At 40.1% G+C, this 27,280-nt stretch overlaps 1 protein-coding gene and 1 long non-coding RNA gene across 17 annotated transcripts in view; both read right to left on the bottom strand.

Moving 5' to 3' along the window:
- LOC146526031 (uncharacterized) overlaps positions 1-26,769 on the bottom strand; it is a 53,588-nt gene extending 26,819 nt beyond the window's left edge. Inside the window, exon 1 of the long non-coding RNA XR_014874525.1 lies at positions 332-26,769. This is a non-coding gene — a long non-coding RNA (uncharacterized LOC146526031). The remainder of the gene's footprint in view (positions 1-331) is intronic.
- celf6 (CUGBP Elav-like family member 6) overlaps positions 1-27,280 on the bottom strand; it is a 156,591-nt gene that overhangs the window by 91,785 nt on the left and 37,526 nt on the right. The gene's annotated exons all lie outside the window — the stretch shown is intronic.

Raw genomic sequence — 27,280 nt, 5'->3', positions numbered from 1 at the left:
CTTGTAATTATTACTGCCTGTTACCTGTGGTAATACAATTTATAATTTATATATTCTGTATTCAGTTATGAAGGCTCTAATTGTTGTTTGCGAGCTGCCATTGAGATGCTTGTATGTGTCCGGGGCTGTTGATGGGTCTGTATGTAATGATGGGCGGGAAGGTTATTGTTTTTTGATGATGAGTGAGTATAGGGGTGGGATTTAATAAGTTTTCTTCGTCCCACTCCTTTTTCAGGCAATTTTTGTTTTTTGTTTTGTGCATTTTATGTTCAATATAGGTATTTGTTGTGCCTGAAAATGAACAAATAAATGAAATGAAATGAAATGAAACCACTGAGGTACCTTTGAGGCCTTGACCCCTACAAGCACTAATGGGTCGAAGTCTAAGATTAAAAGAAAAAGACTCAGTTTAATCACAGTAGATCAACTAATGTGATGTAGCTTTCACCTGCTAATAACATTCTCATTTAGCACTGATGAGCAAAAGTTTAATTATACTCTTATAAAGGTATTCACAATCTCTTCCGCATCACCTACATGTCCAATAGTGGTTGCAATTGGAACGAAATAATTTGTGTGTTTTAAACATTCAGTGTGGACAAGTGCTAAGTATAGAAAATGAATTTAAAATAATTGCAATTATTTGCAATGGAAACAAACAATGCGGAGGCACAAACTATTTCTCTGATTTTGTCTCAAGTAGTTTGGTGTTTTCAGAAAGTCATTTATAATTATACGATAGCAGATGACTTTTGTCGGTGCATTCAGAATTTTCTGTAGGTCACAGAACAACACTGAATATTTATGCCGTCATAAAGACTGATAAAGAACAGAGCGAAACAAATATATATTTATTCATCCATTTATTGAAGAAAAGGACCAAATATTAAATTTCTGAGACTGGAAAAAGTATGAGAATATTTGTTTTCAGTATGTAGTGTAAAGACCCAGTGTGCAGCAATATCTGCAACAAAATGTTTCAGGGAACGATTGATCAACTTTTCACATCAACTCCATTCCTCTGTACAAAAGCAGGTTCAGCGGGGGACGTGAGCTGCTAGCTTCACCTCCTTCTATAATCATTCCATTGGATTGCATCAGGACTCTAAGATTATTCAAATAATCCAAAAACATTACATTTATTCATCTTTTATAATTCTTTAATAGAATGAATTGTACATTGATTCTCATAATATGTGACAGAGTTTCCCTTATCATTCAGTTCACAGACTTTCTTACATTTTGCTTACAGCCTTGCTGTTGTAATTTAGAATTCACTGCTCATCAATGATGCTTGGTTCCCTGTCCTATATACATAAAAATGATGTTACTCAGATCCCATATCACAAGTGAGATAGGTTTCTTTTACTGGAATGTAGTGCCTTGCTTTCTCTAATCATATCATTTTTAATTTAAACTAGAAAATTATATTTTGGTTTTTGTAGCGATTATAGCAGTTTTCCATCTATGGGAGTTGATGATCTCATTGGCACCCAGCCATGCCTACCATTGCCTTTTCGTATTCTTATAATGGAATCATGTAAGCTCACTTAAGCCAATCTGACACAGGCATTTAGATGCTTAGAAGTTACTCTGGGTTCCTTTGTAACCTCTCATGCCCTCACATGCTCTCACGTGCCCTAGTCTTTGTTGGTTGATTCTGAAGGGCATAGAGTCAGTCTATCGGATTGTGATACAGTGGTGCCATACATATTCTATGAGTAGTTTTTTTAAAAAGTCAATAGCATGATTGGTCATTTGTTTACTTCTATGCCTCTGAACAAATTCAGAGGCATAAAAGCTGGCACGTGTGTCCAAGCCATTGCTGCAGCCTTACATGTTCATGACAGCAGAATGTTTTAGGTGAAAATCTGACTGTACAAAGGTACTGAGATGAGATACTAAAACCTGTATTTCTGTGATTCTTGTGAATAATTTCTCCTTGGTAAATAAATTGCTAAGTATACAATGCTTGTCTCATTGTTTAATTAGTCTTCCTGTATCTATTTGTAGAACTTGTGTCTGATGATGCTTTAGCAGGGCCTTTGCAAACCTTTAAGGACCGCCGTACATCCATTGTGAATGAGAAATGCAGGAGATTCTTAAATATGCAAACGTGGAACTTGGCCAAATGGAACAACTCAGTGCTAGTTAAGTACATGTTCCTCTGCTTCTTTAGACCTGAACAGACGTAAGCCTGATAATACTCTGACCCACTCAGCTGACCTGAAAAACTCTAATCATATTTGCACTGATTCCCAGACATAAGCACTTTAACTTTACTCAGATATGCAAATATGCCTTCATAACAGTGTCTACAAGACAAACTCTCAGTGATGTGTTTTTTACTGTTCCATCCAGCTCAATACCTTTCCACTTAATGTGCTGCCAAGTTAATCAACGTTAGTTGAAATCCGAGAGATCACAGGCACTTTAGCTGCTGATGCGCCTGGTGTTCCTCAAAGGCAATGGCTGATGGATCTCCTGTGTTCATTATGGAGAGAAAGAGTTCTCTTTAATCAGCCTGGGAGTCACTTATCATAAGGACGCTCTACTACACATGCATGCATAAGCACATGCACGTGCGCACACAGTGATCCGTGCACACTTACATATAGACAAGCCTTCATGTATAAAAGATGACAGTTATGCAGACACTGAGGTACCTCATCACATGTAGGTAGGTTTTCCACACCAAGCTTACAAACGAGGAAGACTGGCCCTGGGTGATCCCAGTGAATACATGTACAGATACAGGGTATATGTATCACACGCTATCAGACAAGTGTGTCTTTTAGAGCCAATCCAGCAATACAGAGCAATTTAGAGAAATATATACATCAATAGGTCTTATAAGACTTTATGTTTAATTACACACAAACACAGGCAGCAGTGCATAAAGCAGCTTCGACCAGTTTTCAATGTGACACGCAGAGAGAACGTGATCTTGTGGCAGACCATGTTTAAGACTGAATAAATATTTGAGAATTTGTGTTCAAATGCTTGTCAGAGATGTAGGTAAATATAAGCGTCTGGATATTTGGGCCTGTACTGTGTTACTGTGTGTAAGTGTGTGTCTGTTCAAGTGACTGCGTGGTTGTTTTGTGTGTGTGTTAGTGTGTGTGTGTGTGTGTATGTCAGTCTCGTTGGATTGTGGACAGGCATACACTGATTTAATCACTCCCCAGGCAGAGTGTGGGGGAGGCAGCGGAGGCTGTGAGGCAGATAGGAACAGACAAACGCGACAAGGCGGAAGAAGGAGAGAGCATGTTTGCCCGGCGGGCCAACTCTGCTGCACAATAAATACCGACTTTTAGATATTCTGCAATAAAGGTAAACTTACATGGAAACATAAATACAGTGCATGTGTGGATTTACTTACTTACAAATAATCTTGCAGATATTCTATAGATAATCAGTTGCCTTTGTATATTTGATTGCATGTATTTTGTGTTTGAGTACATCTGTGTGTGATTTATTATATGCAACCTTGCCTTTGTGTGGATTCATGTCTTTGTGTCAGCCAAATGCAGGTACTGTATACATTTAGTCCAGACAGAGGTCGCTAATGGAGAACGGGGTGGTAATGGGCCCAGCGATCCAGGTTGTTCTGTAATCTCATCACAATTAACTCAATAAGGTAAAGGGCAGTCTGCCCCCAGTAAACTCCCTGTCCCTGCCTTGACCTGCTAAGAGACGGGCACTGCACTACAACTTCAGGGCCTATGATTGAGACTGCATCAAGACTCATTTAGTTGCAAACTCTCTTTGAAGCTTTATCTCATTCTCCTGGTTTTAAAGCTGCAAAAGGCAATTTAAAGCCCAGAATACAGCAACAGATACACACATGCAATTTTATCAAAAAGGTTTTCATCCCAGAGAATAATAACACAAACAAACAAACAAACAAAAAAGACTCTGGTGAGTTTAGTTTTCTTTATTTGCTGCATTTTAAGAAATGGCTTTGTATTAACTTGCTGTGCAGAGAAATTTCACTTGGGCATCAGCCCTAATTTCAGGGTGATGTTATCTATTTAAGCTATTGTCTTTGCATTAAACTTATTCAATCTACAGCATCTATACAATTAAATTGCCAGTTAAGAGATGTGGGCAGTTTATTTGTTCTGAGAACCCATCCCTTTTCTCTCATGTATAGTTCATTCTTTTTACCTCTCACACATGTCAAATTAACTTTGCTCTCTCACTTTGTTTTCTGCTTTTATACCATAGGCTTGATTAAACTGTCTGAAACATTTCAAAACTTTTTTAAAAATTCTCCTAAACAAAAGAGCATATTTGACCAATTTTCAAAATAACTGTGATCTACGGTTAACAGTGAAATAAAACAAAAAGGTATAAAATCAATAGGGAATTGTTCTCCTTTTGACTGTCTGCATTTGTCCCTCACACCCATGAGCAGGTTGGTACCAGTATTTGACAGAATCAGACCATGTGATCAATCAGAGTACAGCTGTGGCAATGAGGACCAAAGGGTGAAAAATTACATACACACACACGTTGGAAAGCTGAGGCTAACAGCAGTAATTAATCCAGAACTTTCCACAGCACGCGCACACACACACACACACACACACACACACACACACACACACACACACCACAAAATGGATAAAAACTTCAGCAACTGAAAGGTAAACTGCTATAAAATAAGAAAAATGAAAAAATTAATTCAAAAAAAAAAAAAAAAAAAAAAATTCATCAGGAGTCATGTCCCAGAGTTTTCTAACATGGCAGACTTCCAAAAAGAAGAAGGAGCATGAAGAGTGACCCGGCAGTCTCCCAGGGAAATGCCTCTAATCAGTCTCAGAGGGTTTAACATCCTCTCTGGGCTCTGGCTGAATAGGAACCGGGGGCAGGCAAACAGCAACTCTGACTCGCTTTCCAGAGATCAATATCCAGACTTCTTTTACAAATGTGACATGTTGAGAGGCAGACGAGGAATTCTGCTACTGAATTTCCAGGGAAGAGAGTTTTTTTTTCCTTTCTTTCTTTCTTTCTGTCTTTCTTTCTTTCTTTTAAATGTGATTTTCTGGTGAAATTGCCTGACATAGTAAGTGTTGGACATCAGTATATGGTTTTGGATGTTGTGTTGCTTAGGATTACATCAGCCTTATCTTCATCAGGGAGTGCGAAAGGGATGGAATGTGCATGTTCAATATGTGCACAAATAATGTGACCCGTGTGTCGACTAGAGTCAAATGCTCAATAAACCAATGAAACAGTGTTTTAAAAAGACAGGAATTTTATATTTTTCTGTAAAAGAGGCCTTTTCAAGTTTTCTGTAGAGACTTAATGCAAATTCAAACACGTTTACCTGTTTAATAAATGTCCAATACCATACTAATCCTCTCTCCCAAAACACAATATACCGATGCTACCCTGTGGAGTGTCTGCCTGTTGGCAAAAATAACTCTAAAGGGGTACCAAGTGTGTCAAAATGTGACAGCAAGGGGTCCTGACCAAACATCAGTATGTTTGCTGGAAGACCTCCCTGCAGTAGTGAAAAAGCCAATGTTGACTGCAGCTACACAAAAACAAACAACAAAAATGATTTAACACTGTAATCCTTTCTGTTCTATTATAACTTTGAATGGGTGTAATGTTTATGTTTTGTATTTTCATTAAATATTATTTGTTTTTCTGTATATATTGTAGCTCATATGCCAAATTTGGCATTGTAACTATTGCTTCTCATGCAAGCTACTCAACCTTTTTCTTGTTTATTTCAACTGAGGCATTCTTGCTGCTTCAATAGCTGTGAAACAGATCGGCTGTTACAGGGGATGTATTCTCGTGTGTTAAATCTACACTTTAAGTATCTTGTAATTGCAAACTCTAACTTTACCCAGCGACATAACCTGCACTGTAAACTAATGTGCACCTATCTGGAGATGTAACTGCACATCGCGTCGATCTAGCCCACAAGTGTGATTGGCCTGTAGATTGCTCTTTACCATTTAAGACGATGCTTTTGCTTTAGTTTTTGAATTTATCAGTAAGGTAGTAATAATAATAAGTGCCTCAATGTAAGGACCCACAGATGTCAGAAAATTCCTGAAAGAAGACATGAGGGACAAATATGTATACCTCTAAAAATTAAAAAAAAAAAAAAAGACAGAAAAAAGTGGGAACCTTGAACAGAAAAACTCCCAGCATTTTCTTTGTGTCTATCATTGCTGGAATGTAAAATGCTGAGACATAACCACAAAGTAATTAACACATAAAACATTACACAAAAACATGCATGCTGTTAATTATGCCAGCCACTTACATAATTTACAAACTTGGCTATGCACAGGTTCACCACAGAAGTCTAAGGAAAAAGTATGCATTCCACAACAGGTTGGCAAATGGTTGCTAGCATTTGCTGGCATGAAATTGACTGCAAACAGGTATACAGTGCTGCATCAGAAATCTCCTTACAATTGTTTTAGTCATTAACTGCTTGCCATAATTGCCAGTAGTCACCATGGAAGATGCTGACATATCTGCAAACACTCGCAAAATACTTATCAAAGATTAAAAGAAACTGTGAACAACTAGATGCAAACCAGAAATTGAGAACATTTATGTTCAACATAAAAACCGTGCCTTACTGCTCCGACCAACACGTTTTAAAAGCTGCTAGATTAAGCTTTCATATACTTATTATATATATTGCAGTTGATCTTTACGTCTTTAAATGTGCAACTTTCATTCATAATATTTGAAAAGTGTTTTTTAAAGCCCTGTGAGAAAATATAGTGTGCCGTGATTCATTAGCCAATCAGCAGGTGTTTCAAAATTCTGACAGTTTCCTTTTTTTTGTTGTTGTTTTTTTCATTTATGTGGCAAACAAGCAACACCACTTCACTTTCCCAGTTGGCAAATTTTTGAAAATCCTTTGCCAGTACCACCTGATCCAGACCAGCATGTTCCCCTGCATAACTATCTCTGCCATCCATCCCATCTGACATCTGGCACCGGCTGACTGGTCACAGCTCAGTCCAGCTCGGTTCCATAGCTTTAGGGGAGGTCAGCAACTAGGGGCTGAGCACTGGGGCCGTCAGAGACGTTGTTCTGCATACTGAGCAGCCTGATTAGGCAGAGGAGCACAGAGGGGCTCCAGCCCAAGAGGGCCAATAGAGAGACAGGCCTGACGGCACACAGCTCTGTAGCTTCTTGCCACCAATGACCAGCTAACCAGTGCCAACTCATAGACCATCTTCCTTGATAGGTGAATCAGGAAAAATCAGGAAAAAACTGCACCTCTTCTCCTGTAGCGGGTTACTGCCAGTATCATTAAGAAAAAAAATATACACTTAATACTCAGTAAGAACAACATTGATGGTATTAAGTTATAAGAAAAACAACTTTCGGGTTTGTATCATATTGGTCACTGTGGCAAATCACAGATAAATAGATCTCTTATCACCGCGTGAGGCGAAATTGAAAAAAGCAAGAAAATGACTGTCTATTAACGCACATATTTGCATACTAATAGAGGACATGGTGTACTTTGCCTGTGAGTTATTCGTCTTCTAAATCACTGTCTGCTCACAACTGTCTCTATAAGAAGAGAAAATTGATAATGATAATGAGCCTATGACAAGGCTGGCTCACATTGAGCCCAGCCCAACACAGCTGACTGCCCAGAGCAATGCATCCTCTGCTTTGCCTCCATGGTCTGCACCAGTGTGACAGATAATTTGTGCAATACCGCCCCATTCCATCTCACCCTACTACTCCATCTAATCGCACCAACCTGCACCAAAACTCATCAGCGTTCACATGGAACATGCCCAGGTGCATTATGGTAACTGATGAGTGTTATCATGGTAAAAAATAAAATCAGAGGGACGTAAATCAGCTGATGATTGGGGAAATCATTGCTGCAACACGGGCATAGGGTTTATGAAGCATCCCTGACGCACACTGATTACTTTTGATTCTCTCCACTGTGTCCTCTTTTCCCAATGAGGTGAACAGCGGAGGTGGGGGATGAGGACTTGTATATAATGTCTGATGTGAAAAATAGGTGGGCAAGGGACGACTCAGTGGCTTTCTCATGTGATTCCCCATGGCTCATTGTTTGTGCTTTGTTAGATTGGCCTGTCATGCACAAGCGTGTGCACAAACATGCTCACATAAACAAACGTCTGTGTTTACATGCTTTTCTTTAGGTATACTCCTTAACACACACATTAGAGGAAAAAGGAGCCTTCAACTCCCAAGAGCAAGAGAAAAAGAGAAAGAGCAAGAGAGGTAGAGGGGTCAGCCATCCGCTGAGATGATAATGAAAGAATAATAATAGAGTACAGGATGAAATTACTGAGCTTTACCCACAATATCTTCTCTCATTAGTGCCAGCACTAATGTTGCCGTTTATGCTTGTGTTCTACACCAGCTCCCCCTAATTAGGCGTGGGCTTCTAAAAATAAACGGCAAACTAAATAGTGGCGTGAAAGTACATGCAAATCTGTTGATGTACAGGAATAATGGTGGCAGGGTGGGGGGGAGGATTAGTGGTGCGCTGCAGACTGAAGTAATTGAGTTGGGTAGTGTTGACACCCAGGCACAGTCATTGCCCATGTTGTGGAACGTGCTGTGAGCGTGTGTGCTACATGGCTCAGCCGGCATTTGTTTTGTGTGGTTGGTGTCATGGTAAAGGTTTTAGCTCTGGATAAAGGCTGGGATAAATGCAGAGATACTAATCCTTGCGTTACTTAAAAAAGAAAAAAAGAGGCGCATGGTGGAATCTTCCTCCTGTGAAACAGCACGGACAATCTGTTGCAACACCTGAGCAGGGTACAGCACAGGCAGAAGTAGGGCGCAGGCCTTAGCACTGCAAGGGCAAGGAATTGTCATGCATCACTCAGAGTGAAGGCGGGACAAGCTGAGATTTCATTGCAAACACAGTTAGAACTTTACAAGTACTGCACAGAAAGGACGAGGGCGTCATCTTTTAACATGGGGGACCATGCTTACCACTGAGCCACTGTGCTGCCCTCCTGTGTAATTTTAGTGAGATGAATTTACCATAACAAAGACTTTGAACCCTTACAGAAAAAAAAGAAATTAAATTCAGTGGTTTTCAAATAAAATCCTATATAAATGAGAATAAGAGAGAAAGTTGATACTTTTATTTTTGTTATTTATTTCAGGTTAGAAAATACAGTGACTTAGAGCAATTTTCACAGCAAAATGGCCGGGGCAAAGTAGGGCCAGGTTCATCTTGATCATTTTTTTTCTCAGCATTGTCATTCCAGCTTTTCAATTTAAAGAAAAACCTTGACATTCTTCTTTTGACATTAACTTGCTTATGTTTTTCTTTTTTTTGGCATCCATCATACTTTATTCACCTTCACTGAATTTTGGTAAACATAATAATCTAAGCAACATTCAGAATAGTATGTTTTCATGAACATTTCTGGTACCTGGGGAGTGTGTTTTTGATTATCATGCACGGGTTTCTGAAACATATGACAGTGAAATCAAGACCAGTAATGTGCTACTTTTACCAAATGCTGTTACTGTGAAGAACTTTTACTGTGTACTATTTTAATTATGTAGTTTGCCATGATCATAAAAATCAACATGAACATATTTCTTCATTAGATTAACTAGAAGTAGATATAAATTTAGGTTGGCCTTAAAAATGCAATACTTAATATCTTCCTACCTTCAAAGCAGTTTACAATTTAAAATTGCTTGTTTGTCATGCGTAGAGACATGTTAGGTGCCTTTTTGTGCTTGAAGGATTTATAGATCAGTGTGGCTTAACAAACAGACAAAAAAAAGCAGTTCTCTGAATATAGTCAAGAAAAAAAAGCAGTCAATGTCCAAAGAAAACCTTTGAAAGACCTTCAGAGAACCTGTATACATTTACAATTTTTTTTAAAAAGTCTGGCTACTTGGAAACAGAATATAAAGAAATGAAGGGTGGCTGCAGAATTTTGCACAATGCTTTAGATATGCATTTAAAAGAAACTATCCAAAACCTAACAAGGGGTTAAAATCTATAATGCTAAAAATATACCTTTGAAGATTGGAAGGAAAAAAGAAAAATCAATATAGACGTTTTTACTCATAAATAAAAAGCTATTTCACTTCACCAAACTAAAAGTTGCAAGACCTGTTAAAATGAGACAGGCTAACTGGAATTACAGCGTGACTTTGAGACTGTCACTACTCTGGTTCTCGAGAACTTTAAGAGGCACGTTGCTGTGAAAATAGTTCTAATCCAGTATCTTTTCCACCTTATCTACTGCATATCATAAAGCTATCAACATCCCAGCCAGTTCTCATTTATGTTAGCTGTTATTTGAGAGCTATTGAGTTTGAATTTGTTCTCTGAGCAATGTCACCGGAGGACACCAAATCTTTGTTATGGTAATTACAGCGCAGTGAAATTATGTAGATGAAACAAATGAATGGGCCAAAGTTTCAGCAAGCAATGCACTTGGGGAAATGTTGTATTTTTCAGTAAGTAATCTTAGAGGAGGGATTACAGCTTGATCAGAATTCAAATCAACGCAACACATTATGATAAAAAAAATTTATTCAACTAAAACTGTTGTGAAAATCCTCCAAGGGAAATGTGTGACATCCCAAATGTAGAAGAACTGAGAAACTAACACATGTGTCGCTTGATAGACTATATGTCCTTTCACCTAGAGGAAAATATTTTATGGTCCCAAAGTATTCTATCTAACAAAATAATAAAAAAACATTTTGGTTCAAAAGGTAGTGAAACCCTAAATTCTGGAACTGTAGTATAGATTTATCACTAGCATTACTCATTTCTGTGTGTGAAAGTAGTAGCACTATTGCGGTGTGTTCAAAGAGAGAAGTGTGGTGACTAATTTCTGCCTTGAATGCAGTCCATTTGGCCTTGTTTCCTCAGTCCATTACTGCAGCTCTGAGTCACAAACCTCCAGACCTGAGGCTGTCAGCAAGAGTCACTCTAGCTGAGGGGGTGGGGAGATTTTTTTATTTTTTTATTTTTGAGGGGAGGGGTCAAACACACAGACAAATGAGCCCACATGTACTTGTGTGCAAACACGTTCTGTCTCCTTCCCACAGCATCACACCCATGCATAGATTACGTCTTTTTTCCCTTTCTTTTAGCCTGTCTGATTCTATCTCGTACATCTGCACAACACAGCCTCTCTTCCCCAGGAATCTGATCTTTTTATAGAGCATCTGTGTGTTGGCGTGGGCAGTGGTATGGCCGTGCTGTTTCACCCAGCTCAGACTGGATCTCAGATCAATATCCCGTCCCCTGCCGGCCAGCTAGTTCAGGCCAGGCAGACCGCTTCTGAAAACCTGTCCTTGTGGTTTAACAGCTGCTGTCTCTTATAAAAGTAAAAGAAAAAAGTCTCTTTATTTCCTTATTCCTTAAAAATAGCAATCACACCTAATATTTTGTAGTCTTCTTTAAAACAGAAAAGTTTTGGTGGGCATGCTTAGGTACATGGAGCTGTGATATTAAACCGCTTTCAGAACAGCAAAATGTTCTGCTCTTGTGTATACTTACGTAAACATCCAAGTAACAAAAAGAAAGTTCTGAATGAAGAACACAAAAAGCAGCAGGCTTATTGAGCTTGTTATATTTGCCAATCTGGCACTTGGTTTTGTTTTCTTTGCCTTGGTGCTGTTATCGTAAATGTGGAAGTGATCCATTATTCTGTCTGCCCTGTGATGTGTGGTAAATTATGTTTTCCTTTTTTGCCTCTTCTTCCCATAAATTGTATTATAACATGAACATGAAACCTTACTGGGGAATTTTGGACATTGTTTCAATAATCATGATCTTTTTAGTCGCACTAAAAAATGATCAGATATGACATCACAGTCATGCTGGGTTTTTTTTGTTTTTTTGTTTTTTTAATCTTTATTTCAAGAGCCAAATCTGTCTTGGCTCTAAGTTCTGTGTAAAGAGATAACATCACTGGGAGAGCTATGCTATTCCACTAAGATAAAGCTGGGGAAGAACCAGGTTTTATTCATTGTCATATAATGCAGGTGCAAATGCAGTGTAACTATGATAACCATGATTACTTGAGAAGGAAACCACTCATAAACTGTTCTTGAAATTTTCATTATACACTACACTTGAAATGCCAGCCATAATGTTCTCCATATATATCGATCATTCGTCGGCTTGGATTGTTTTGATTCTTTTGACTAGAAAAAAGTATTCACAGGAAGAAGAAGATGTGGTCTATACCCAATCTCTCACCACTTTAGAACCATCACAGTAACAACACAAAACCAAGCCTTTCCATCCATCTTCTTCCACTTATGTGGTTCAGGGTACTGGAGACTATCAACAATTAGGCAAAGGGTGGGGTACACTCTGGACAGATCACTGGTCTGTTGCAGGGCTAACACAAAGAGACTATTTTTTTGGGACTATGGAAGGAAAAACGTACACATAAGCATGAGGAGAACAGGGAAACTAGGGCCACAGGTGGATTTTAACCCAGGACCTTCTTTCTGTGTGACCTTCTTAATGAATTTGGCACAGATACAAATTATGCAAAATAAGCTTTTCAGGTACTGATTACCTCTTTAGTGAAAATACATTTTTCAAGATGTTTCACGACTCATTAATCCAAATTAAACCCAGTAGCTCAAAAACCAAATAACTTTAGTACAGATCATACAGTTGGATTATTCTACATACCAAAAGAACAATTAACAATTTTTTAAAATATATTTTCTGGCCGTTTACTGGCTTTATTAGACAGATACAGTGAAGACTAACAGGAAAGCAGAGGGAAAGACATGCGGCAAAGGGCTGCAGGTCAGACTCAAACCCGGGCCGACTGCTCTCAGCCGTGCGGCCTGCTCATCCAACTCAGCTAAACCGGTGCAAACATTTACTAATTATTTTTTTTTACAATTTCTAAAGTACATTTCTCCAAAGCATTTAAGATTGTCAACACAGCATCTAAGTATAAAACTAAAATCTCACATTCTACAGTTTGAGATGGGCTAGGTAGATTGTACAACTCAGCTAGGTTCAGTGATCTCCAAGACTGGTTGGGCCCTTTCGCATCCCTGTCAATCCCGACTGTGCTTCATGATCAAGGTGACTTATGGGGGAGCATTTGGCACTATGATGCTCTGGTCTGGATCTCATTCCCTGACAGATTACAGTGTTGGACAAGCTGCCACTCGCAGCAGTGTGGCTATGATGGCTCTGATAATTGAAGTGCTCAAAGGTGGATGGCTTGGACAGATGAAGCCCGGCCAGTCAATGGATCAATAGTGTAATCGTGAGCTCCAGTTGCTGGAGCTAAATGGGCAAGGTAGACTGAGTCCAAACAGAAGCAAATAAAAAAAGAAGAAAGGTCATGATGCCTTTTATGCCCAAAGTTAGTCTTTTTTTTATATATGTGTTTCTCACCCTAAAGGGTTTACCATTATGAGAGTTAACACTTCAGTCCTAAAGAATCCCATTTAGACATACATGCACCGGGCATTTTATGTGATGTACAGAATACTGACAGCAGAAAATATATACCTTTACAAATTATATGACAGCCAATATCTTCTAACTATTTATAAGAGCATTGGTAGGGGTTTAGCCTTAAGATTTGGCTGTTATTGTTTTATATCCCCAGTCCCATTTCACTGATATAACCATCTATTTGCCTGTCTTCTTCCTAGCAAATAGACAAACAGACTGCTCTGCATTCACTCTGTGGCAGCGAACAAATTTCATAATCGTCACTTGCTTTGCTCACAAGTCAATAGCTATGACTTATCACCAGGAAAACACACAGATGATTTGTTCATGGACTTAATTGAATAGGAATAGCTGAGTCCTAGCAGCAAAGTCATTTTCATATCGCTCAAATGTCACCAGCAGAGAGGGTGACAGGATCATCTGGCCACCTGTCAAGCCTCCCTACGACAAGAACAACATTAAAAACACACTCAGGCACAAAAATGAGCATCAAATGTATTATTTTTATAAAAGCATGTGTGTTTTTCTATATATGCGTATGGCACTGACAAAGCAACATCAACTCCCATAAGAAGACAATGGCAAGATATTACAAACGGAAGATTAATTTATTGAAGCAAACAGTGCAGGACATCCACAACATTACACATATAAACTTTACATTGCAAACTTGTCTTTCAATCAGTAGGTACAATCAGGCAACGCATAACACAGAGAAAGATGAGAAATCTCAAGGTCTTTTGAAAATGAGTGGAGCAGTCACCAGTAGGAGATGTGCCTAATCAACTACCCAAGCCCTAACATACATCCCCCTGGCAATTTACACTTAGCCGTGCCATGACTGAGCTTGTATGAAGGTGAGATGCGCTACTCCTTTTATAAGAAGCAGATTTATCTCTGTCTTTAGTTATAAAGAAGACACTTAGGTGGAAGGACAAAGGGATACATTTAACCTTTTACTTTTACCCGATGTTCCTAGCCAGGACCACATATCAGAAATGGCTTAATTGGTTATATCACTAATATGACAAGCAACTGATAATGAGTGCAGTACATCTGAGGGTCAGAAGTATTGTGGCATGGCTATAGTATGACAATATAAAAGAGATGTGCTAGAAAATTAAATAAAGAGGTAGAGGAAAAGAGAACTGACAGGGTTAGATGAAGATAAATGTCAGATGCTGGAAGCCAGAGATGTTTTCAAGCTCTACAAGAAGAAGCCCAAAAAGTAGGGAGGAAGGAGTTAAAAAAGAGAGAGAGAAAACGATAGTCTGTGTGAGTGAGAAACCATATCCATGGTGGATGGGGAGCAATTCAGAGGCAGACAAAGAAAGGCAATTCATGGAGGGGGTAAAAAGTTAAAGCAGAAACAGGGAAGTAGCGAGAAAGAGAAATAGCCAATTAGCAGGAAGCCAGCAGGTGTGCTTTCTCTCTTGAGCCCCCCTTTCCTTACCCCCCATCCTTGGTATGGGGTAGAGGGGTGGGCTGATGCTGTGCGGGCCTTAAAGAGCAGGGAGTTGCTATGGCAACCGCCTGGCACGCTCTATCTCCAGGGAAACGGAAATGTCACAGCTTAAGAGGTCTCAGAGAAAGCAAGTGAGGAAGAGAGAAGCAAAGAGAAAGGCAGAAAAAAAAAAGGTACAGGTAAGTATGAGGAAATGTATCAGCAAGATTGATTCATTACTCCTTATCTTTTTTACAAGGCCGTCATATTTTCCTTGGAGTTTATTTACAATCAAATTAATCATCTGGCTTCACCCTGCGATCCACCTACTAACCCCTTAACTTAGTTTACAGCATAGATGTTAATTCTGAGACTGTCCCTTAGTAGGAAGCTGAAACCTGAGTCACCACCTGAGCACGATGCAGTCTACTGCAAGGCTTGAGAGCTAATCAACCTTCATTTATTTAATCAAATATTTACTGTCATAAGCAGCCGAGGGGCCCGAGGGTGTGGTAGGAAAACTCGAGCCTGCATTGGCAGCGTGTGGTGAGGGTGAATGTGACCGGTGCTTGCTGCTGAGCTATGGGCTGACCCTCCAAATCACACATTAGCCAGGGCTGACTAGCTGAAAGCTCATTAACCTGAATGGCCACTGATTGCTCCACTATTAACACAGTCTGACTCCTCTCCTCCAGGGCTGTACCCACTTATACAGGTGCTTCAGTACCCCTCAAGGTCTTGGCTTAATCAGGGTAAACAAATGTTGTTTCTTTGTCATGGTTGTGCCACTTTGTTTGATGTATGCCACACACTGCAGCTATGGTTGTTCCCACTTTTCTTCCCCAGTTTTTTAATTAGTTTAGTAATTGTACCCATCTGGCATAATTGACCTTTAGTCTGCATCCTGTAATAATTTCGAAAGGCTGTTTCACCTGTACTGGAAAGTCACAGAAGAACCGAAATGTATGCGTCGGTTTGTGTCATCATAAGGACAGTAGGTTCTTGAGGAAAGGAGGTGGCCAGCTAAATGGAGCATTTCTCCAGCATTCTGCTGCATGCCTGAGAGTGTGGCCTGGCCATGCCTAATTTATTTCCTCTTTTGTCGTTGTTGTCTCCATTCCTCGGTTGATTAAACCAACCTCATGCAGCTATGCTCAACAAATAGCCTAATTGAGTACGACCTTGGCAAATGATATATCAGCCCTATCCTCCAAAAACACCACCTGCACCAGACGCCCATCTCACCAGCCCATCGCTCTGCGGGCCGCCGCACCAAGCACAACAAACATAAACAGGGGATTCGCCTCCTCAGCCAAAGTCATTTCTTGCACGACCTTTCCCACAAATCACAGCGATGACACAGGGCTGGATGGATCACTGAAATGGGACACATTTGTATCACTTAGACCTTTCATCAGATGCAAGCAGATACTCATCTATTATTCCCCCTTCCATTTGCAACTTTCACCCCACAGCCAGCACATGGAGGGTAAAATAAGTGAACGTAACATTCCTATCTGTGCTTCATGCAGCAGCTGCAGCAGGCTTAAGCAGCACAGAATTCTCATTAAATTTCCATCCTGTTTCTGTGTTTAAATGGGAGCTGGAATGAGGGAACGAAGGGGGGCTAGTAGTTTGTGTTCAAAGGGGCCTGCTGTAGAAGATCTGATGGCTCTCTCAGTGCAGTCTCTGGTGGGATCTCTCACAGGATACAGATGCCTGCTCTGAGATGGCTTCATACCTAATGAGTCTGAGCTCCAGCAGTGCTGCACACAAAGCAGCGCTGCCCTCGATTCTCTGTTTGTTTGCCACCCCCAGCCCCACCCTCACTGTCTAGCTCACTCAGCACTGAGCGATGTGCCTGCCCACAGCCAGTGTGTGACACTGATGTGTTTCTCAGGAGGGATGCGTATCCTGCAGGTAAACACCTGGAGGCTGAAAAATCACCCTCCAAAAGCAGGCGACACGGGCTGTTCTGTACCCAGGGACTGTTAACAAAGTGAGACTCATCCCTCTGCCTGTCTCCATGCCTGCACCGGTCTCTGCACCGAGGCACTGGACCACAGGTTCTGAGCGGTGTGCCGTTGCTGGTGCTCAGATTTGGAGTGTCTTCAAGATTTATTTCAGTTTCTTGTCAAGACTATATAAACGTGTTGCAAGACCACGTAAAGAAAGGACAACTTTGATTCTTTAGCTAACTTTTTTACAGCTTTTTATTCAATATTATTTTAATTTGTATTATGTATAAATGTCTATGTATATGTGTGCGTATATGTATATATAATAGATATGTTTTCCAACATTTATTTTATGTTGTATAAAAGCAACAGAGCACAATTTTAAATTGATTTTCTATCCATCCGTCTATCTTACACCTTGACTGTAAACTCTCCACAGCTACTTCCAAGAACATCCTAAATGTAACAAAAGGATGCAGGGACAAAGAATAATAAAATTCTGCTTGTCAACCAAACAGAAGTGCATCTAAAACAATTTGTGTTGAATTCTCATACATGTCGAGAAGCCATGCGTGTTATATGTATCTATAAAATGATTAGTATTCTTGTGTCTGTGTGTGTGTATGACAGAACCCATACTGTAGTGACCTCTAATAGAGACATGGAGGGGACAACAGACTGGTAAACAGCAGATCTTTCTTCCCAGTCCCTCAAAGGGTTGCTGTATCTGGCCTAGAGGTGGGATAGGGAAGTTTTGATAAAAATAGGTCAGACTGCCAATATACCCCCTGAGGATGGCAGAGAGGTTACCACAGCAAGGAGAGAAGGGAGTGGACAGATATATCTGTCTGTCCATCCCTCTTGGCCTGCGAGAAGATTAGAAGACAGTTTTTGGGAACAATAAAGAAACAAGAGAATTTTGTTCTTCTCTGGTACAGAGGTCAGATGATGTTTTGAACTCTGCACTGTTGATAATTTTGGTGACAGCATCCAGAGGCATCCACTTTTAAAATCAAGTGAAGAAAAATCACACTGGGGGGTTATGCACACTGTAACTCATTAAATTTTCTTAACAGATCTTTGACGAGCTTCAAGCTCCAAGACAGCATGCCATTGAGGACTTGTGAGAATAAGTCCCTTAAGGCCACTTACGTAAGACAAATTGCAGGCAGTGTCTATGTTCTCTGCCATCCAGGTGATTAATGCATACGTCACTGAGGGCCCCATACAGTCCACAGTCCTCATGGCATTATAAGTCTGCCTGGAATGAGCCGTCACCTTATAGACGTTTGCTGCCCCAAGGCAGAATGGCTTTAATCAAAGCCTGTGAGGAGCCAACAGTCACTGGGGACAAGTTTCATTGGGAGTTAAGTTATAAGAATGAAGACGCCGCGCAATCTCAACTCCTTTTTAAATGGGATGAAGGGATTAAACAGTGAAGAAGTGGCAAAGATAAATAGAGAGAAAAGGACATTTCTACATGCCTCTGCCCGTCTTTACCTCAGAGAGCTGTCATGATAGTCAGCCTGACCTGCTTATTTATTGAGAGCTTTCATTCACACCTGGGCTTCTACCCCTTGGCAAGTCTTGATTAAGCAGGCCCTCTTTCATATCCATAAATCAGTTAATTTTATCAGACATCTCGTGCCAGTGACAGGTCACACCAGCAAGCTTTTGCCAAGAGAAGGCCCTAAAATATATGTTCCTTTCGCTACAGCCTGGCAAATATACTAGGGGATTTATTTAAACAAAAAAAAGTCTCATGGTTAACAATTTACATGTGGCCAATATCACAAGACTTCATTAAATAAATAATCTGGGATCACATCTCTTCTCAGATGTTTGTAAATCCAATTACTGCTTTATCAAATTGGATTCAACGGTGATTATTTTTATTTTTTCAGGGTGTTGTGCCAGGCAGTAGGATGATGAAACTGGTGCAGTTTAATATCAGCGCTGCTGATAAATGTGTTTGGTTTCATCACTGCAGCTGTAGACAGTCCAAAGGGCAGGCACAGTGCTCTGGAGCATGGGCCACTGCTGGGACGACTTCTGCGTTAATCATATTACAGCACAGCTTCAAGGTGTGCAGAGGACATTTGCACACAAGGAAATGTGTGTAGGACAAAACTGGCAAGGCAGCACCCCAAGTCATCGTAGAGATGCTAGCTTACAGTCTTGCACAGACAGAATAGTTGTGTTTACTGTTTGAAGATGCAGAGAAGCAGTAACTTTCTATGGGGCGCGTAATTAGCTGTGAAGCGTCAAATAGACAACAAAGAGCACAACATGAAACTGTCTCTGATGCATATCCCTGAACTCTCTGAGAGGAGATGGCATCTTTACAGAACAAAAAGATCCCACATCGTTGCCTCTCATGTCCTCTGATCACTTCTTTTTACAGCACCTTCTGCGTGTTTTCAAAATAAAAACAAAGACATTGGAAGAGCAAGGATTCTCTATGGGGCCACTCTGATAAAATATTTCCTCGTGAGTTTTCCCAAGAAGTAGAAAGAGAGTGGCAGTCCCCAGAGTTCCTGTGTCCACTCAGAATGACACTCCAATGGCCACGCTCTCTAGGGGAACACCATTTTACGAGGCACAGGAAAAGCCAAGATGAAAAATCATAAGAAAAGTAAAAACACTCTCCTGCTTTGTTCTCTTCTCTCATCTTTGATGCAAACCGCGAGTTACATTTTTGCTTTTAACAACAAGCAAATGAAAACATGTGAGGGAAAGCAAAGGAAAAATTAGGCACCCTAAGGTGGAAAGAGAGAAGCTAGAGACTGAACAGGGAGCTGTTTTTATAAAAACAGCTAAGCCCGGAAAGTGGAACATTGTGATAATGTGCTGCCTACAATACAACCTTGTCCTAATATCTAATATTCCCCAAAGATTGTGATTGTGTGCTTGGTCTTGCATACACGAAGTGCATTAGAAGAAGCTACTTAATGACCCATTCTGACCTATGAATGAAAAACTGTTAGAACAATTGACCTAGAGACAATAAATGGAAATTAATCTTATACAGTGGACAAAAGGAAACAAGGTAAATAGACACGAGACTTGGTTGACTCTTGAAGACTAGTTAGCTAGAAATTGCTATGACTCCAAGCAGTTGATTCTTACGTTCTTTTCCTTAACTGCCCGAAAAATTTAGCCTATGAAATAAAATAGTAAACGGCAGAGATGGTATAATTCAGTTAAGAATGCAACCATAGCCCTCTACGTCCTTTTTTTCATTTGATCACTGTGTATTTGCTTACAACCTCTTGTTAACGGTTGTACTATTTACCCAAAGCACAAAAACTGGATTCTGCTAATGCAGAAAATCTGCAAAATAGTGAAGAGGCAGGCTAGTTAGCCAAAACAATATCAGCAAATCCTTATTTGGATTAAACAAGACCACAAAAATGATTGAACAGGAAGCAAGTAAGTAAAGTAAAGTAAATTTTTATTTGTATAGCACCTTTCAAGATAAAAATCACAAAGTACTTCACAGAAAAGCTAAAACAGAAAAACAGAAATCAACCAAAAGCAAATTTAAAAAGATGAGTTTTAAGCAGTAGAAGAAATGCTCAAGAAAGAGACTGTATCTACTGCTGTAGAAGAATCTATCCTATTTGTCACTTACTTGTGGTTTTTGACATCTAGCTATGCTGCCAATATTGCAGTCGGGAGTTTCACATCCACTGGTAAATGTGACACTCCCACAAATATTCAGAGAATAACATCAGTATGAATACAGTCTGTGGTCTCAGACAAAGAGGGACTGATTGGGGCGTAAAAGTTTGTATATTTTGTTTCCAAAGTTACAGCAAATGACCAAGATATTGCACAGGTTCTTCTAGCTTCCTTAAAATGGCTTGCATTTCTGGTAGATTCCATAACAAAACACACAAGTTAAACTAAAAATATTACCACGCACAAAATATGCCAGAACTACAACCTGTTAAGAATTACTCATGCTATGATGGTGACATCCATAAATATAGACTTGTTTTTCCATCTCCATAGACTTCAGGGTGTTTATAATATAGTTTATAGTTATAATATATATATATATAATCACTCTAATCTATATGTGTCGTCTCCTGCCTTTGAAATGCGAGTTGTAAAGAACAAGGTAGAAATCCGCTGTGTGCCCAGTAGATGCCCCTATATTCAACACCTTCTCCTCCTCCTGCCATGCTGTCGACGCCCATACGTCTTTTGGGCCGCACAAAACATTATCTATGTTCCTGCTGTTTCTGTGCCCAGTCCACTACCATTATATATTTATTCTGATACTGAAAAATAAAGAGAAATCAAAAAACACACATTTTTCATTATTTTTCTTCATTCAAGTGCTTTCCAGCTGACTAAAATTCATATTTATGCTAATATGCGGCACCTCTTTCCGCCTCAGCCTCACATGGGAGATGGGAGCCAGGCTAGAATTAATGACATTGCATCGGCAGTAATGTTTGCCGCGTTTCATTAGTTGGTATATCTTTAATTTCCAATAAACACGGTAATTAGGGGAGGTATCCACGGAGACAGGCCCTGGCAGGCTGCTGCTGTGGTAACAGCTGTAACTGAATCTGCACAGAGGTAACAGCAGTCAAGGAGGACTTTCAGCTTAACCAAATCCTGCCTCGCAGTGGGAAGGGCCTCGATTCAATTATATGAAAATGAAGCCCACCACAGATATCGTTCACAGAAAAAGTGAGAGGAAGGGAAAAAAACATGGAAGCACCTGCACATGGGTATATACAGATAGATAAATGGAGCTATGAATTTGAATACATGAATATATGAAGAAGTATTATATGCATAAATGCAGCCATATATCGCTTATCATCATGTCACTTCTTTTTGCTTAATAAATCAAACGCAGACATTAATAAAGACATTTAACATTTTTTCTTCAAAACTTTCAAAGCAGTATCTTCCTTTAGTTCATATTTCAAAAGCCTACTCTTTCAAAGAACACTTAGGAGGGAGGGGAAAACATTGACAGAATGTTCTAAAAAATCAGCCCCTAACATATTACGCAGTCTCTTGCTCAATGTGAGCACAAAGGGCAGGAGAATGTATTAATCCTACACATTATAGTCAAAGGACTAGTGAGACTCATGTACAGAGAGGCAATTTACCATCCTGACCTTTCAATCTTTAAAACGCTCCGCATATCCCTCCCCTTCCCCTTCCCACATACTTTTGAATTCTCTCCTCCAACGCAAGTGCTGCGATCATCTGAGGATTTCTTCATCTCAACATGTCTTGATGAACACAGTGAGATAAAAATGGAGGAAGAAGGACAGACTAAAAGGATTGGCTGGATAGGAGAGAGATATAATGACGGAGACAAAGAAGTGAGATTTTCTCCTCAAGAAAGAATACAGGCAGGTAACTGCGCTGTAAAGCAGAGTGGAACTATAATGAAAGCTGACACTGCTGCATTTCCAGTTCTGACCTCCCAGTCAGAGTGTCCTGTTTATTTAGAGACAAACAAATACTGAACCACAATGAGGTAATAGGCTCTACTTGGTACTCAAACTCAGTCCCCACAGTAAGGCAAGGATTCTCAAAACAAATTGAATGGCACCACACATTTGATTTATTACCTAACTATATACCACATTCTTAGAAGGAATCCTTTAAAGAATGGAGGGTATCCGGTGACTTAATGATGAAGCCACATGCTCCATATCCATGATATAACCACCACTACCACCTCATTTCCACTGTATTTCTCTATACTTTAAAATGCAGGCAAAACAACAAACAAACAAATAGACCTTTAAAATGAAATGAAGAAATTAGTATATTTTCTTACATATTTATATTTAAATGATATGCCCAACACAGACTTTAATTTAATAATTTTGCAAATTTTTTTCATTATTGAAAATACACCAGTGAGGATGAAACCTTCATTAATGTCAGCAAACTTGGACCGTACAGTTTGTTTGGAGCTGATCGCAAAGTTATTTTTCACTGAGAGAGAAACTAACTAAAGCCCTGAATGTCTACTCATGCATGGCAAAAAATAAGTCACCAACAAATCCAGTTTGCTCCTCAAGGGAAAATCTGCCCAAAACCACAGTGTTTAGATTTTTCAGAAAATTACTAAGAATAATTTTGTAGGTTTTTTCATGAGATTTGCTTGTAGTTTTGTTGACTGGTTTTTCTTTGCTACCTCCAGGCTACACAGTTCTTTTTTTCCTCCTTTGTTTCACATCTTATTGTCAGTTCTAGCACTATAATTATTTTCTTTCTTTCTTTCTCAGTGCTGCCCCTGTTCTGCTCCCCTTCCAAGAACCATAGCCCTTACTAGCTTACCAGAAAATGCAAAGGACAAAGAAAGGTCCTTGGAAGCTAGCTTTTCCCGCTACTCTACTCAAGGACCAGGTTATGTGTGGCGCAGAGCACTCTTGCTTCCTAGTGGGTTTTCTGAAGCAGCAAACCCAGTTTGATGCCCCAGCATGCATTATCCATTATGTTAGACATCTCCATATCCCCTGTAATAACTAGAATAGCCTGGGACTGTGTGCTGGCCATGATTAGCGACAGTGGTTTACCAGTCCTGTTAAGGCTTCGCACAGGAGAACAATAAGAATTGACATCCCCATCTGCTGCCGTGAATTACTGCTGCTGCCTTCCTTCACTCTCTTCACTGAGGGAAATTCACAAAGATGGGAAGAGGGGCTAACTCACTTTGGAAAAGCTCGCACCCCAGGTCAGATAGCAGTGGGCTCAAGCTGTGCCTCTTCACCCTCCCATCTCAGTTGATCTTTGGGTGAGCATATGGCCTGAGAGTCGACAAAGTGCAGCGTCTCGGCAGGCTGGATTAGGGATGGAGTAACAGGCTGCGAGGGAGTGGTGATGGGTACTTTGGCGGGAGCACGCCGTAATCTACCCAGCAAGGCAGAGCACAGATGCTGGGCCAGGCAGGGAGGCTCACTCCTCGTTAAGGGTCCATTATAGAAAAGTCCTCGTTAAAGAAATACCACTGCGAGGAGAGACTGTCCGATAGATGAGCAGGAATGGAGAGTAAAACATTTAATTAAATAATTGATTAATGGCCCCACCATTTTCAGTGCGATCATGTCTCCATTTTCCTCATTAAAGATACAGAAACGAGGTTTGGAGGACCAGCTTAAATTTAAACTCGTATAGCTTTTCCCGAAAATATGTTAGATATGCTTCTGTTGTCTTTTTCACCTTATATTTAACTGCATTTTATCCATATGTATGAATTTATTTCCTGACAATCACTTCTGAAATGCCGATTTAAGAAAACATTTTTGGTTAGCCAAGTAAAGAGATGAGATGAGGTAAGAGACAGCAAGAGGAATTCTGCTCAGTTGAGCACTGGGGAGGTTAACATGGAGCCCTGGAACTTCTGCCAAAATTAGTTAGCCTTACTTGATATTTTAATGCTGATTAAGAGACAGAGACGGGAATAGGTTTCAGCTCTGTTTACAATGTGAGCAGCAGGTGCACACTGGGACAAGACAGCTTGACAGTGTTGACTAATATCAGTCCATACGCTAAAATATATCTCTACCATGCCTGTATACAGCTTGTTTCAATGCAAGGTTTCTTATTTTGGGCATTCTGCATTTCTCAGTCAATTGAGTCCTTTGATTCTGACAGTCTTAATAATATAAGGCATCATATGACTGGATATGTATGTATCTGTACTGGTAAATAAAAAAAAAAAGATATTTATATGAAAACCAGCTTATCACAGAGATTTTCTTTTGACATTTAGATATATGCATCTATGTAAACACATTCCAGTATTAACTAACAACACAAAAAATCTAATTTTGTCACTCTTGTCTAAAGATGAATGTGGTCATGCCCTATGTCAGCTCACTATGAAATTTTGTTTGTGAAAAAAAACAGTAACTCTACAAAGCCTTTTCACTGGCAGCTGGACTTTTTTGCAATATAATAATCATTCTGTCAGCTTTTCACAGAATAAAACTCCTGAACCAACTGAAACGATTGCATTAGAAGTTTAAAATTATGTCACTCTGAAATCCAGTTGATTCACAACAATAACATTTTAATGATCAAGTGCGATTCAATAACATCTCATACAGATATTTCCACATTGTGGAAGCTGAAAGAAATTCTCTAGAGAAGCACGTAGGCTGAACTGATGTAAGGAAGATTTTTCCTCTCGCTTTTTTCACTGTAACAACCTCCCTGAGCATTTCATAGCTGCATATGCTGCTGCTTAAAGCACCACTGAGATTTATGCCGTTGTCAGCTCACAAGGGTGCAATCAGGAATAAAGATCCCATAAACCCCTCTGATGTGTCCACAGGTACAGCAGTACTAGGTTATTGCTCATGGTGGATAAAAACCACGTAACTCTAGGTTTCTTTTCTTTTTTTTTTTCAATCTTATTTGACCTGTGAGCTTACATAGTTTTGAGAGATTTTGTGTGAATTTCATGACCTGTTGACATTTGCAATGGGAATAAACCCCATGGGACAAATTTTACAAATACAATGACGTCAACAAGAAAGTTTTGCATTCCCCTTCTTCATCCAACAACAGGACTGTGCCAGTTAAAAAAGAAAGAATCCATAAAGATTTTAGAGTGCCAGAGAAAGGAAAAGAGATTAGGATGGATGGAAGAACATGCATGTCTCGTCAAAGCTTTAGGCCCTTTTGTTTTAATCCTAAGTAATGCTGATTTCCTCTGGGTTGCTGAGGTTGCCAAGATTGCTTGTGTGTGTCTGTGTGTATGCATCTGTGTCAGTGAATGCATATGTATGTTTATTTAGATTGTTTGTCCACTTGTGAAGTCAAGCCAGGTTGGCATCTGCTGCATTGTGAGCTTGCATGAATGTGGTGAGTAACGCTTGAACCCTACAGATTATCCACTATGTCCCCTGTCTGTGATTTTGTGTGTGTGTGTGTTTGTATGTGTGTGTGTGTGTGTGTGTGTGTGTGTGTGTGTGCACGCACGCCCTCTTGGCTATCTCTCAATGGGTTATATAAGTATGTGCGAACCCTTCAGGGGACTCCCTAGCTCTCAGTCCAGCTGGCACAATGCTATAAGTTTTGCCTTTCAAATCCATCAAACAGCTTACTTCATTTATCTTTCACCTGTGCAAAAATGTTTTCTTTACTTTACCAGTATTATTTGTTCCTCAGAAAATCTTCACTAGGGTGACTAACAGGCCTTAGCTGATGTAAGCCAGTACTACTGCTGGTCAAAACTACACTGTCAAAGGAAAAAAATATCTTTCACTGTCTCCTCACCTGTGCAACTTGATGACTGCTGGGAAGAGCATTTGCGTGAAAGCTGAAGTGTGAGAGCTGTCTCAGAGTAATAATCAAAGAGGTGGCACAGTGTCATAGTCATCCCCAGGCAGTTTTTTTTACCCAGGGGCAGACAACACCAGTTGGGCAATGCTTGGACATCTCGGGCTGAGTTGAGGTATGCAACCACGGCCCCCCTCCAAACTCCCTCTGGGCTTCTCAAAGGCCGTCTATCCCACTCCATCGCATTCCCATAGCGACAGCTCTCACTCGTCTCCCTATCAATCCCCTGGCCAGTAGCAGCTTCCCAATCTCACTGCCAGCTCTTCAGCCAGTCAGCAGCTGCCCAACAACACCAGGCCTGACAATCGCTTACCCTGCCGCCTTCAAGGCTGTCAACCCCGCACCTGTCAAATTACTGTCAGCGTAAACAGCGGGGCATGGAGGGAAGGAGAGAAATAAAAAAGAAAGAGGAAAAGTGGGAGGGAAAAGAGTGGCAAGAGAAGTGTGGGGTAAGTTGGGTGTGATGAGACTGTCACATAGGACACACAGACACACAGACACACATGCACACGAAACGTGGTGAGGTGCATATATATATATATATATATATATATATATATATATATATATATATATATATATATATATACACACACACACACCTCACCACATTTTTTTCTGATACTCATTCCCATCAGTGTCCCCCTCCTCCTTCTTGCAGGTAATTCCCTCAGTCACATCAGTCCTACTCATCTCACCCTGCTTTTACTCCCCCCCATTTTTCCCTTTTCCCCACACTCAAAGCACCCGCTCAACATTGCTTTGATTCAAAAACGGTGAAAAGAGAAAAAAAAAAGACGAAGAAGGAAAAAGTAATGGGCAGAAAAATGAAATGACTTTCTGGGCCCTCACGTAGAAGCATGGCTCGTTCTTCGAGACAGGCAATATTCCCTCAATTATTGCCACTCACAGAGCCCTCTTTGCCAGTGGATGAAGTTTTAATTCCAAGCCTCCAATAAAATGGATGCCCTAGATATAATGTGGAAATAACTTCTCAATGTTTCAGGATCAGCGTGATAGTGCACTCCACGTGTGAGTACTACACACATGCCTTCCACATAT

Source organism: Neolamprologus multifasciatus, chromosome 1 (genome assembly GCF_963576455.1).
Source record: "Neolamprologus multifasciatus chromosome 1, fNeoMul1.2, whole genome shotgun sequence".
Lineage (NCBI taxonomy): Eukaryota > Metazoa > Chordata > Actinopteri > Cichliformes > Cichlidae > Neolamprologus > Neolamprologus multifasciatus.
This window is presented reverse-complemented; position numbering and strand designations above follow the sequence as displayed.